Source organism: Protopterus annectens, chromosome 13.part0 (assembly GCF_019279795.1).
Source record: "Protopterus annectens isolate FY-2018-M chromosome 13.part0, PAN1.0, whole genome shotgun sequence".
Lineage (NCBI taxonomy): Eukaryota > Metazoa > Chordata > Ceratodontiformes > Protopteridae > Protopterus > Protopterus annectens.
In genome coordinates, this window is record NC_056747.1 from 61,264,505 (window position 1) to 61,276,113 (window position 11,609).

Genomic DNA, 11,609 nt, shown 5'->3' on the forward strand with positions numbered 1-11,609 from the left:
TCCAAAAAAGGGAAGCAAATCTGGTGGTCCCCAGCCATCAAACTCTACAATAGAAGGCAGCAACTGTTGCAGAAAAAGGTGTAGTCCCAAGACCGGAAAAACTCCCTTATCAGCCTCAACAAAAAGTTGAGATCCCTTATCAAATCCTCTAAAGCCAGCTAAGACAAAATTGTGGCAGACACTAAAAATCAAAAAGCCTTCTACAGCTATATCAAGAACCTCCACGGCAATACCCAGATTTGCTTGGAGTTATTGCACAATGGTACCTCCTATAATGAACCAACAGATATTGCCAACATACTGGCCGACAGATTCAGTGCCAACTTTACCCCCCCCAAAGGACCAATCACAATACCAGAAGAATGCCAGGTACCCAGCACTTCTGCAGCACAGGTAAAAGCTGCATTGTCCAAGGCCAAGAATACAGCATCCATGGGACCTGATAATATCCCTGGCTGTGTTCTACATGAACTGCAAAACAAACTGGCACATCTGTGTGCCCTGTTCAGTCACAGCCTTACCTCAGGCTTTGTCCCTACTGAATGGAACACTGCTATAGTCATCCCTCCAGATAAAGAGGGAGCGACTACAGACCCTGGGAATTATTGTTCCATTAGCTTGATGAGTCTGATATGTAAATCTATGGAGCGCATCATTGTGGACCTGATTAACAAAGATATGGGCAATCTCCAAACTTTAGACCCTCACACAATTTGGCTTTGTTAAAGGGAGATCCTGCCTGCTCAGCTTGACTGACATCTTTGAGTCAGGTCACCAAGGCTGTTGATGGTAAGGCAGTGCACACAAGCCTACTTCAAATCTGGCCAAGGCATTTGATACCATGGGGACTCTATGTTCCACACCAGAGGTAAACCCCTTATTGGTAAGATCAGACCATAAACAAATTTCCCTGGACATCCATATCCTGTCCCCACCCTCAGCCAAGGAAATCACTGTAAAGAATTTTTCAAAAGCCAACTTTGCACTTCTCAAGACTGAGGTGGAATCCTTCAAAGCCCCTGGGCCAGAGGTTTTTTCTCTTAAGTCTTCCTTAGAGGGTCTCCAGCTGCTGTCTGCTCTGCCCGGTATCCTAGTCCCTGTACCCAAGTAGAATTGTGCCTACTCCTGATACAGCCTCAGCCTACCTGGAGTTAAGACCCTATCCACACGCTTGTGGCCACTATCTCCAGCTTGCTGCACCCTCTATCAAGGAAAACTTTTAGTTATGTACTTACCATAACTTTAGATGTATGGGATCCATCTCGCCTACATTCTCTACAGATGGGTTCGGAGCCGATCCTCGGCTCCGACTCTGCCGCTGTACAATAGAACGCAGTCTCTTATTGGCTGAGTTACCTCGTATCCCAGGATGCACCACTACTGCTTCCCCAGATCTTGTTTGTCCGCACACATGCACACACACATAGACTGTTGTTATAACATTGCCAGGTGTTTCAAGAGAGGAAAAAGTTGAATTTGGATCGTCCGGTCTCTTCTGGCCTACAAGGCAGGGGGAAGGAGGGTGGGTTATTAGGAATGTAGGCGAGATGGATCCCATACATCTAAAGTTATGGTAAGTACATAACTAAAAGATGTAATGTGATCCTATCTCGCCTACATTCTCTACAGATGGGACAGCGTCCCTAGCACCTAATTCCTGGGTGGCTCACTGGAAAACGCTCCTGAGAACCGTGGAACCGAAGGAAGCTCGACCCCTAGATGCCACATCCAATTTGTAGTGAGAAATACAGGTGTGCAGAGAAGACCACGTAGCAGCCGCACAAATGTCACTAATAGAGAGCTTGGAATGAAAGGCTGCCGAAGTGGCCATAGCCCTGGTAGAATGAGCTTTCACTGGAACTATAAGCTCCTTATTTGAAATGCGATAAATATGACTGATACAGTCTCTGATCCACTTGGCAATAGTGACTTTCGTGATGGCTTTGCCCAATTTACTATCCGAAAAGGACACAAACAGTTGATCTGATTTTCGTGCTTGGTGTGTCCTATCCAAATAGAAATGTAATTGTCTGTGCACGTCTAAGCTGTGAAAAGTATACTCAGCTCTGTTTGAATACTTAGGAAAAAAAAAAAACGGTAATTCCAGTGATTGTTGCAAACAAAAGTTAGAACAAACCTTTGGTATAAAGGATGGGTTTGGTCTAAGAGATACTCTATCCTTGTGAAATACCAGGTATGGTGGTTTGACACACAGGGCTTGAAGTTTTGAAACTCGCCTGGCTGATGTAATAGCAACTAGAAGAGCAGTCTTCCAAGAAAGAAATTTTAAGTCACAGGTTGCCGCCGGCTCAAAGGGAGGTGCGGTTAATGCGCCTAACACCACGTTAAGGTCCCACGGTGGTGCAGGATGAGATATAGGGGGCCGTAGAAGCCAAGCTCCTTTAATAAAAGCTTTGCACAACTTGTTGCTCATTAAAGGTGGTTCTGCGCTCTCGTGAAAATTGGAAATAGCCAATTGAACTTTGATGGTAGACACCGAACAACCTTGGTTGAACAGGGAAGCTAAAAACTTCAGAACATCTGACACCAAGGCTGTCATAGGGTCTAATCCTCGGGGTTGGGCCCAAATAGCAAACCTCTTCCATTTATTGCTATACATCTTTTTTGTAGAAGTCTTGTGGGCCGAGGACAAAATATGCATGACTTCAGGGTCGAAAGAATGGCTCCTAACTATGGTCGGAAGAGGAGTAGCCAAGCTGCTAGCTTCAATGAATGGAGGGACTGATGGAGCTGTCCTGACTGATGCGTCAAGAGGTCCGGAACTTGGTCCAGGAACCAGGGACCCACCAATGCATATTTGTAAAGAAAGGGGAACCAGACTTGACGAGGCCAGTATGGGGCGATTAGAATCATTTTGCTTTCCAAGCGAATCGCCTTCTGAATCACCTTGGGGAGAAGGGGAACCGGTGGAAAAGCGTATAGCAGACCGGGGGGCCAAGCTTGGACTAGAGCATCCTTGGGGATCTCCCCCGGAACTGGGGTGAGAGAGAAGAACTGCTGGCATTTCACGTTGAGGGGAGTTGTGAAAAGATCACAACAAGGAGCTCCCCATCTCGTGAAAATCTGTGTTACCACTCTGTCGTTCAAGGACCACTCGTGAGGGGAGAGAATAGTTCTGCTCAGTCTGTCGGCTATCACGTTGGATCTCCCCGGAATGTGTGTTGCCACTAGGAAACGTTTGGTAGCAATCGCCCAATCCCATACCTTCATGGCCTCTCTGCAAAGGGGGTAAGACCCGGTCCCTCCTTGCTTAAGTACCAGACTACCGACATGTTGTCGGACTGAATTGCAATCGTACCCTGGGGGAGGTGATCGTGCAGTGCTTGCAACGTTAAAAGCACCGCCCTCATTTCCAGGATATTGATGTGAAGAAGACTCTCGTCGGTGTGCCACGTGCCTTGGACCGACCTGTCCAGATAATGTCCCCCCACCCTGTCTGGGAGGCGTCCGTAGTCAACGTGGCTGAGGGGAGTGGGGGAACGAAGGGTCGCCCTAGATTCAGGTTGGAGGAAAGAAGCCACCAACGAAGATCCTGTTTGCACGTCTCTGTGATCAATATGTGGTAACTGAGGGGAAGGTCTTGATAAGACCACTGGACTGATAGGAGCCACTGGAGTATCCTCATATGCAACCTTGCCAAGGGGACCAGAAGAATGGTGGCTGACATGGAACCAAACAGCTGCAGGACCATTCTCGCTGGAGCGCGACGTCTGAGGAGTAATGCCCGAACCTGAGACTGCAGCATTGCTATCCTTTCTGCAGGAAGATAGACTCGCATCTGCCTTGAGTCTATTTCTGCACCAATAAACAGAATACGCTGTGATGGCAGCAATACGGATTTTGTCCAGTTGAAGGTGATTCCTAAGGAGTTGCCTAGAGAGATAGTGGCTGCTAGAGTTTTCAAGAGTAGATGCCTGGAGGTGGCAGTTAGGAGCCAGTCGTCTAGGTATGTAAACACCTGGAATCCTAGACTTCTCAGGTGAGCAGTCACCACCGCCAAACATTTGGTGAACACCCTGGGGGCTGTGGTGAGACCAAAGGGCAGTGCACGGAACTGGAAATGACTGTCTCCTAGGCTGAAGCGTAAGTGTCTCCTCGACGCCTAATCTATCAGAATGTGATAATAGGCGTCTTTGAGATCTATGGAGCACATCCAAACACCTTTCTCCAAAAGCGGGAGAATGGATTGCAAGGTGACCATCCAGAATTTGGACTTTTTCACTAATCGGTTAAACTTGCTGAGATCCAAAATGGGCCTCAAGTCCCCGGTCTTTTTTGGTACCAAAAAGAATCTTGAGCAAGTCCCTGATCCGGCTTGATCTGCGGGGACAGGTTGGATGACTCCTTTTTGAAAAGCAGCTTCGATATTTCGCTGGCTGCAAGATCCCGTTGACTGGGTGGCAGGTCCGGGATTCTTTGGGATGGTGGGGGGGGGGGTAGAGAGAAGGGAATGGTTTAACCTCCGGCGATGATTCGGAGCACCTATTGGTCCTGAGTGATATTTTCCCAGGCCTTTAGGTGCCTCGAAAAACAACCCCAGACTGGCTCCGGAGCTGCACAGTCAGGTACTCCTTCAGGGATGCTGGAAGGAGGAGCAGCCATGAAAGGACTTGCGGTCTCCAGTGTTGCGGGGGCCTCCGCCGCCTCTGGGACGGCGTCTCCCTGAAAAATTTCCCCCTCCTCTGCCTCTAGAAGGGGAATCGCTCTGCTGCGACGAGTAAGGCTTTTGAGACTTAAGGAAAGTACAGTTTTGTACCTACCATAAATGTAGATGTCCGATAGATATGCAACTGCAGTCATAACATATGGGTTGTCCAGCCTCAGGCAGCCCTCGGTCGGCCGGATTCCAAAGTCTGGGTCCGACGTCGGCTGATGTCACATTTCTCTCCGACGTCAGAGCGGCTGGAGTATATAAGCATCAGCTGACGCCATCTTCTTCAGTGTTTCTTGCCCCAGATGCCAGGTGCCCTCCAAGGAAGGCTGTAATCAAATTGGAAGATGATAATAGGTTTCCAGACAATAAATAAGCAATAAACAGATACACCATAACAGATATCCCCAGCTAAGGATAACAGGGAGAAGAGTGGACCCAAGGCATAGAGGGGAAGGAGGGAGGGAAAACCCGACTGAAGTTGCATATCTATCGGACATCTACATTTATGGTAGGTACAAAACTGTACTATGTCCTTCAAGAATGCAACTGCAGTCGTAACATATGGGTTGAATACCATAGCTTAGTTGGGGGAGGTGGTATGCTTTAAGAAAAGGATGGTGTAGCTATCAATCCCTGCAGGACTGCCGAAGCAAAGCCTGCTCTGGATCTGGAATATAAAGGGAGGTTGTAGTGTTTGGAAAATGTATGCATGGAGCTCCATGTAGCAGCTTCTAGAATGTCTTTTGTAGGCACCCCTCTTAAGAATGCTGTAGAGGTGGCTGTAGCTCTGGTGGAGTGTGGTCTGACATTGGCTGGCACACACTTTCCATGGAAGGAATAACAGAATCTGATGCAATGTCCAATCCATTTTGAAATTGTCTGTTTGGAAATTGCTTTTCCTTGTACTCCAGGGGCGTAAGCTACAAAAAGCTGATCAGACTTCCTACTGGTCTTGGTTCTGTCTAGGTAGTAGCGAAGTTGTCTGTGTATGTCCAAGGTATGTAACAGTCTTTCCCCTTTGTTCTCAGGATTGGGAAAGAAAGTAGGCAGGTCAATTGCTTGATTTAAAGAAACCCTAGATACCACTTTTGGCAGAAAGGTAGGGTTGGGTTCGTAAGGAGACATTGTCTCTGTGAAAGGTTATGAACGGTGGTATTGCCATTAGGGCCTGTAATTCCAAAACCCTTCTTGCTGAGGTAATGGCCAGCAGGAAAGCTATCTTCCTGGAAAGAAATTGTAAATCCACAGAAGCTGCTGGCTCGAAGGAAGGTAGTGTCAATTTTTCTAGGACAAAATTGAGGTCCCAAGCTGGTACTGGTGCCTTTCTTGGGGGCTTTATATTCTTGATTCTTCTAAGAAATTGCCTTAAAGGATGTGAAAACACAGGTGGATCAGTGTTGTATCTAGCTGAGATAGCTGAAGCATGTATTTTTATGGAAGAGTATGAGAGTCCGCTATGTAGCATATCTGCCAAGTATTCCAGAATGAGTGGAATGCTCAAAAGTGATGCATCATGACCCTTGTTGGTATTCCAAATGCTGAATCTCTTCCATTTGGTTGAGTAAGCCTTTCTGGTGGATGGTCTGCGGGCATCTGTTAGTATCCGCTGAACTTCCTTGGAGAGAGGTAAATTGAGGTTATTCATGGGATCTCCCAAGCTGTTAGCTGTAGCGTCTGGATGTTGGGATGAACTATCCTGAAGTTGTGTTGAGTCAAAAGTTGGGGCCATTGGGGAAGGGCCCACGCTTTGTTGTGACATATGCTCCGTAGTAGTGGGTACCAGTGTCGTCTTGGCCAGTCTGGAGCTATTAAGATCCCCTTTGGCTGCTCTGCTTTGATCTTTAGTAACACTGTGGTCATCAGTGGCAGAGGTGGAAATGCATAGATTATTAGGGAGCTCCAGTTGAATGACAGAGCATCTATTTTCCATGCTTGTGGATGATGTGTCCTTGAGCAGAACCTTTGCAAGTGATGATTGAGGTGGGAGGCAAATAGGTCTACGTCCGGCCTGCCCCATGTCGATGTGAGTCATATAAAGATGTCTGGATGTAGCCTCCATTCGTGGGGGTCTAGAAAATTCCTGCTTAGACTGTCCGCCAGAACATTGTCTTTGCCTGGAACAAACTGGGATTGTAACTGTATGTTTAGACTCGGTGATTTTTCCCAAAGATTCATTGTCAGTCTGCAAAGGGGGTAAGAATGAGTGCCCCCCTGCTTGTTTATGTACCACATCACAGTGGTGTTGTCTGTCCGTATTAGTAGGTGGCCCTGTTGAAGTTGTTGTCCAAAGGCCTCGATGGCATGCATTACTGCCAGCATTTCTTTTTGGTTGATATGCAGATGTGTTTCCTTTGGAGACCATTGTCCTTGAATACATCTGCCCTCCATGTGCGCCCCCCATCCAAGGTCTGAGGCATCTGTGGTCATGGTCTGTGTTATCTGAGGTTTTTTGAACGACATACCTGTGTTTGACTGGCTTACTGTGGCCCACCATAGAAATTCCTTTTGAAGACATGGAATGAGCGGAATAGTTGCTTCTAGGTTGTTGCTGTGTTGAGACCATAAGCTTTTTAGGTACCATTGAAGCTTTCTCATGTGTAGTCTTGCTAGTGGGACCAGGAGAATGCAGGATGCCATGTAACCCAGGGCCTGTAGGAATCTCCTTGCAGTCATCTGGGTGAGCTTTGCTAAACTTTTGAAGTAATGATTTAACTTTTTTTGCTCGTCTTCTGTCAGGTAAGCCATTTGAGAGGCTGTGTCTAGTTTGGCTCCTAAGAAGGTTATTTGCTGGGATGGCTGAAGTCTTGACTTTTGAAAGTTGACTGTGTATCCCAGAGCCTGTAGCAAGTGTATGACATAATTCAAGTTTTTTGTCAAGGTTAGTTTGTTGTCCGCTTGTATGAGGCAATCGTCCAGGTACGGGTAGATTTGAATCCCCTGGAGCCTGCAATGAGCAATTACTGATGCCAGTCATTTCGTGAATACTCTGGGCACAGTAGATAAGCCAAATGGCAATGCTGAGAATTGATAATGCTCTGGCCCTGCAAGAAATCTGAGGTATCTTCTGCAGCTGTGTCTGATAGGGACATGCAGGTATGCCTCCTTGAGGTCCAGAGTAATCAGCCAAGACCACAAACACTAGTGAAAAGTCAGCAAAAGTGAAACACACAAGAGACCAGCACCATGCCAGTAAGACGTTTATTGCGATCTGGTACCTCGGCTTTTCGCCTTCAAATGGATCAGCCAAGACCCCTTGCCCAGCATGGGAAGGAGTTGCTGTAGAGTCATCATTTTGAACTTTGGTACTATGAGAAAAGTGTTTAAAGCGGACAAGTCCAGTATTGGTCTCCACTGAGTTTCTTTTCTTGGAACAAGGAACAGTCTTGAATAAAACCCCTGACCTTGTTCTTGTTGTGGAACTTTTTCTATTGCTTTGATCTGAACAAGCAGAGAAATTTGCTTGATAGCCTCTGCCCTCTGATTTTGTGGAAGGTTTGGCATGCTTGTTTTCTTGGCAAGGTATGAAAATGGAACCTGTAACCGTGGTCTATAATGTCCAAAATCCATTTGTCTTTTGTCAGTTTGTGCCAATTTTTTGAAAACAGAGATAATTTTCCGCCCATAGGAGCGTCTGTTTGTCCCTGCGGGGCAGGAGAAACCCCTGTGTCACTTCTTTGGTTTGCTGGTTGCCATTGTCGTCCCCTGTAGGATCCTCTGTATTGCCCTCTTCCTCGGGCACGCCTGTTTTTGCCCCTTTGAAATCTTTCAGGATTAGGAAAGGACCAGTTTTTAGAAGGCCAGTTCCTGCTGAATCTGGGTGGCTGAACCTGGAGGAAATCTTTGACTGTCTGAACTGACTTGGCTTTTTCCTCAATGGACTTTAACACATCTTTAGCATTAGCACCAAAAAGCTTGTTCTTTTCCAAGGGTGCATCAAGAAGTTTTGCTTTAACATGATCTGGTAAAGGTTGTTCTTTTAACCATGCATGTCTACGAATGACCGCCCCTGTCATAGCTGCCCTACATGAAGCTTCCAATGCATCATATCCACACTGTAGAAACTGATTGCTAACCTGCTACGAATTATGAACAGCCTCTTGCAAATACTTCCTATCTAAAGGTTCAGGAGAGGCCAATTTTTTTCTGTAAATCATCTAACAGGAAATCCTGATATTGAAACATGTGAAAGAGACAATTGAGAGCTCTCATAGATAAAGCAGTGGAGGTGTAAACCTTCTTCCCCCATCTCTCTAAGGACCTTGCTTCCCTGTCGGAAGGTAAAGGGTTTTTGGAGGTGGTAGCTGAAACCCCTTTAGGCCCCTGGGAAATTGTTTCTAAATCAACAGCATGGGCCCTAAAGAAATGAGAATGGGTTTCTGGGACCCTATAGTATCTGTCAGGCTTGACAGGAGCAGGAGGAAGAGTATCAGGGGTAACACTGGAGTCAGACTATAGATCATCCAAAACATCAAGCACAGGAGGTATAGCCAAGGGTCTGTGTTGGGTTTTTTTAAGGAATGTTCGAAGGCGCTTTCTGGAATCTGAATATTCCTGGCCTTGCCACTGAAAATGCTCCCTCATGGAATGCAGAACTTCCCCAAAAGAAATATCTTCAGGAGGAGAGGCCGAGGGAATGGAGTCCTCTGCATCTGAATCCTCATAGGTCTGGAAGGGCTCTTCCTGGCTTTCGGAGTGAACAGAGTCCTCAAAATCTTCATCTGAAGAGAGAGGGTCAGAGGGTTCAACCCTGGGCCTCTTATCAGGCGGAGGCTGGGATGCTCTCTCAGGATGGGCCTGGGAACCTCTGATCAGGGAAATTAAATCTGCGGCCATAGACATGATTTGAGTTTCAGGAGTAGGCTGAGGTAAGGTTTTAGCAGTAAGATGCTTGGCCTTACTGGCTGCCTTAGCACGTGTGTAGGCCTTGATAGACATGGACATGGGAGGCCTAGCCGCTCCACGTGCAGGAGTGACCTCATCAACAGCAATGGTCTCGGGCATTTCCTCGGTTTCAGCATCCGGAGGAAAATCAATAACTGGCGGAGTGGCCTCCGGTATCGGAGGTATCGGTAATGTGGTGTCTTCGGTTCAAAGCGGTAGAATAACTGCCTCAGAGGGAACCGGGGCACTCGCGGTTAGTTTTGGCTTGGTGTCGGTGGAAGACGCGGGCCAAGGATGTCGGTCCCGGTCTTTTTGTTTCTTAGGAGTATGTGTTGTCGGTTGTTCCGACGGCATTATATAATCAAATTTTTTGCCGAAAAAGTCTTCAGCGAACTCCGCCCGGTGCCTGAGTGTGCGCTTATTGAAGCGAGCACAGGCGGCACAGGCCGAAACGTCGTGGTCTGGGCCAAGGCAAGGGAGGCAGTAAGAATGGAAATCCTTATGAGGTATTTGTTTACCACAAGACAATTATTTACTTTTTCAGTAATTTCTGACATCGGCTGAGGCAAGAAAAGGCCCCCAATGGGGTACTTAGCTTTTTTGATGACTTCGGTTTCAAAGAATACAGGAGCTGACCGACCGGCACTTGCGAACTGCTTCTGCTTCGGACACCGCGCAGCAAGAAAGACTGAAGAAGATGGCGTCGGCTGATGCTTATATACTCCAGCCGCTCTGACGTCGGAGAGAAATGCGACATCAGCCGACGTCGGACCCAGACTTTGGAATCCGGCCGACCGAGGGCTGCCTGAGGCAGGACAACCCATATGTTATGACTGCAGTTGCATTCTTGAAGGACATCCACATTTTCCCTCCTCTTCGAGCCTTGGGATAAGGTCTGAAGGGAGTGGAAAACCGGGCCCCTACGGCAATTAAAGTCTTACCCTCCTGTTCGCAGCGAGTCAAAGTGTCCTTTACCTTGGGTCCAAACAGAGGCGCCCCATCAAAGGGGGCGTCGGCAAAGGAAGACTTAAAGGCCTCCGCAAAGTGACACAGGCGTAGCCAGGCTTGTCTCCGTAGAGCAACACCTGTTCCCGCCGCTCTGCTCGCTCCTTCGGCTGCATAAAAAATGAGCCTCATGGACGAGTTGGATAACGAGGACAGGGTAGCCAACTGGGAGTTAACCGCCTGGGCCAACTGCTCAGGTAAGTTACCGGAGAGGGTATCCGAAAGCTCCTTGACCAGATCCCTCTGCAGTCTCGTGAAATGCGTCAAGTAGTTCAGAGACCTTAGTGTAAAGGTCGATGAAGTAAGGGTACGCTTCCCGTACCGATCCATGCTCCTAGACTCCTTATTAGGAGGATGGACGGATGTTGAAGCCTCTGCCACATCTTGCTGGGTGGCAGATGCCACCACCAAGGCATCTACAGCCACACCTTCTGAAAGAAAGTCCTTATCAGGGGGTGCCGAAAGGAATTTATTGGGGCGAGCTGGCACCGGTTCAACAGAGTCCGGGTGTTCCCATGCCCTTCGAGAGATCAAATCCAGAAGCTCATTGAAAGGCGGAGACACCCAGAAGGCGGAGGGCTGAGCCCCGAAGGCCTTGAGGAAAACCACCTCCTCAGCAGAAGGGGGTTTGGACTGCCAGTCGCCTCGTTGCTTAAGGATCTCCAAGATGTCCGCAAAGGATACATCATCCGAGGACGACTTGGGGGACCCTTCCGCATCATCGAGGTCGGTATCCGAGGTGAGAGACTCATCAGGGGAGTAGACGTGCTTCCTCTTGCACTGTTTCTTCCTCGGAGGTTCCTCCGAAAGCGTTTCGGAGGAACCTCCAGGAAGAAGGGAACCCCCAATGGGGGTAACCTCAGGCCCAAGGGCTCCGCTGTCGTGAGACAGGGGGATTGCAAAGGAGCCAGTCTCCGTGCCCAGGGAAGGTGGTGGTGAGATGGTAGAAGTGGCCAGAGAGGATTTGGCCAAGGCACTCCTCATGGCCTTGAAGGCGGGACCCCCAGAGTCCTGGGAAGGTTCAACCCCCAAGGCCACAACAGCAGTC